Raw genomic sequence first — 2989 nt, 5'->3', positions numbered from 1 at the left:
TGCAAATACATGCTAAACCTATTCCTCCCCAATGATCATCGAGCAGCATGCAAAACATTGGCCCCAATGCAGCCCCTCCCCTGCAGGAGCAGGAACCCCGACCCACCCCAGCGAAACCCCCCCGACACAAGTTCAGGGGTGGCTGTAGATCCAGTGGGTCTGTAGCCCCCCTAACCCCTCCTAGCATCCAACCAATTAAAGCCCTGGTGGCCCAGTGGCTTCACAACATATAAGGGTGCACTGGACAGGGCTGGGCGCCGCCATTTTCGTGGTGGCGCTGCTGGAAGAGGAGGAAATCTATCTCCCTCCTCCAACAAAGGTACGGGGGGCGGGGATGAGGGCCGCTAGACCACCAGTTCGGGGAGGGGGGGGGTTGTTTAGTGGCCCACTGGGCCACCAGAGCTTTACTTGGGGGAATGCTAGGGGTTGCTGGAGACCCACTAGATCTCCAACCCCCTCTGAACTTGTGTTAAGGGGGGGTCAGGGGGGACTGGAAGTCCACCGGATCTCCAGCCCCCGTGTCGCTGGCTCGGGGTGGGGGTACTAGACCACAATGGCCATGCTGTTTGGGGTCTGGTGGTCCCACAGACCTCCAGCCCCTGTATTTGACAGGTCTGAGCTTTTGACAGCCCAGACCTCTCAAACAAGTGCTTTTGACAACCCAGACCTGTCAAACAGTGTGGAAGGATGCGCTCAGGCACAATCCTCCTGCACTTTACTGTATGATCAGAGATAATACCGCACATAAATTTGCATGCTATTCTCTGATCATAGAGGCAGTAAAGCCCTGTCCTGTTCCAGTACTATTTTTAGTGCACTGTATGGAACAGTGCAGAATTATGTTCTATCTTTTTTTTTTAATTTGGGTTTTGTTCACACTTTTTTCAGTAGTAGCTCAAGGTGAGTTACATTCAGGTACACTAGGTATTTCTCTGTCCCTGGAGGCCTCACATTCTAAGTTTGTGCCAGAGGCAATGGAGAGTTGCCCAAGATCACAAGGAGCAGCAGCGGGATTTGAACCAGCCATCACTGGATGTCAAGACTTGTGTTCTAACCTCTAGGCCACTCCTCCATACCACTAGAGTGGCTCCTGGCTGGTTAAATAGTGCTGAATATTGGCTGGCACATGTTCAACCTTTGAAGATCCAGGTGAAGATATATCTGGATATTTTTATGCAGTTTTCAGGACACTCACCACATTTCTGAATATCACCTGGACAGTGCCTAGGGCAATGCCTCAGTTGCCCCACCCTTATTCTGGCCCTGGTTTGTATTCAACGACAGTCCTGGAGCAATCTTCAACCAATTGTAATATTCACTGTCAAATGACCAGGTGTACAGAACATAGTCAAAGAGCTGGTCATATAATCAGGGAAACCTGACAGGATTAGAAAATATGTCATTAAATTAATTTTCATTATCTCCAAAGCTTTATATTGCACATTTTGGTTGAGAAAGAGCTGTAGCTGATTATGTGACCCCCCCTGATGTAGCTTCTCATTACTCTGGAGCCACATGTGGCTGCCAGAGCCTGTTTAGAAGTTGTTTCTGATCCATCTGCTCCTTGTTGACAACTTCATTCTCTGGTTCAGGGGAAGTTAGAAAGTCATGCTGGTTCCACACGAACAGTGTGTTGCAAAAAAAATAACGATACAAGGCGGAAAAGTAAAGAGTATCTGATCCGTTCCTGGGAAACATGAACCAGATTTTAACAGTATCTCCAGAAAAATCATCCCATATACCAACAAACAAGATTAATAGAGATTCACCAATCAGTTGTGCTTTGAATCCAATTTTATTACATTTCTGCTGTGCAATGTCACATGATATACAATCTCTAGTTTGGGACATTTCAGAATCATTCAGGCAACTTACAGCTGCCAACTCAGCCAGTTCCAGTAGGGCCATTTTAGTTCCAGTATGCAATGCAGTGCAATACAGAGTGGTATTTGCAGTCCCTAATTCTACGCATTAGAATCAGTTCTGCTGATCCCATAATGCATCGGAGTTGTCAGAAATCCAGGCCGGTTATTATCTAAGAAAATGTATTATCTTCCTGTTAAGAGGATTCTTATAGAAGCAGAGGAGGAAGGCCAGAATATTTTGGAAATTCCTGACCCTCTTGATGTTTCTGCTTTCCTGGACTCCTCTTCCAATATGATCTCCAACAGAGCTACTTTGTTTTAATAGCATGTTGTTGTTGTTGTTGCTGTTGTTGGTTTCAGAAAAAGGCTTTACCTTTTTGTGGTCAGTGCTCATCTGTTTTCCCTCATAGTCTGCCGGATCACACGATTACATTGGAAATCATTCCTGAAACTAAGACCTCGAGTTCTGGGAACAGGTGCAACATTTTTCCTAAACTATCTGTGTAAATGTCTGATCTCCTTTCGAGGAGTCAGAAATATTTTCTTGGAACCTTTGCAGTTAGAAACGTTTTTGGCAGGCAAGACAGCTTATGGTACTGAGTCTGTTGTGAGTTTCTTTGTTTGTGTAATAGGGATAATAGATTGCATATATTTTTATTCTCAGCAATTGGAGGTTTATATAGAGTTCTTTCAGTGTTTATTAGGATGACCTCTAAATGATCCATTTTCTTTAGCTTTGTTTTTTTGTTTTATTTTTCTCTTTTTAGTTGGCTTTTCTCTTATCCTTGATATGGGCTGGAAGCTGATTATTTGCCTTGATAATGTATGTGTTTATGTTCAGCTTGGATTAGTTAAGGGGGTAAGACTGGAGGAGAGAGCCACTATCTCCACACAATGTGTCTACTCCCCAACATTTTATAAAACATCAATCTAACTTCCTCTGCCCCTACCCCACAATTTTCAAATTGGCCACTGTTGGAAGCAGGATACTGGGCTACATGGACCATTGATCTGAGTATGGCTATTCTTATGTATCTGTATTTTTTTTTATATATTTCATCTATTTCTTTACAGGTTTCTACCAAATGTTATTTGGATATCCCTCTCTCAGTGTGTGAACACAG

This window comes from Microcaecilia unicolor, chromosome 4, assembly GCF_901765095.1.
Source record: "Microcaecilia unicolor chromosome 4, aMicUni1.1, whole genome shotgun sequence".
Taxonomy (NCBI): Eukaryota; Metazoa; Chordata; class Amphibia; order Gymnophiona; family Siphonopidae; genus Microcaecilia; species Microcaecilia unicolor.
Note: the sequence above shows the minus strand (reverse complement) of the source record.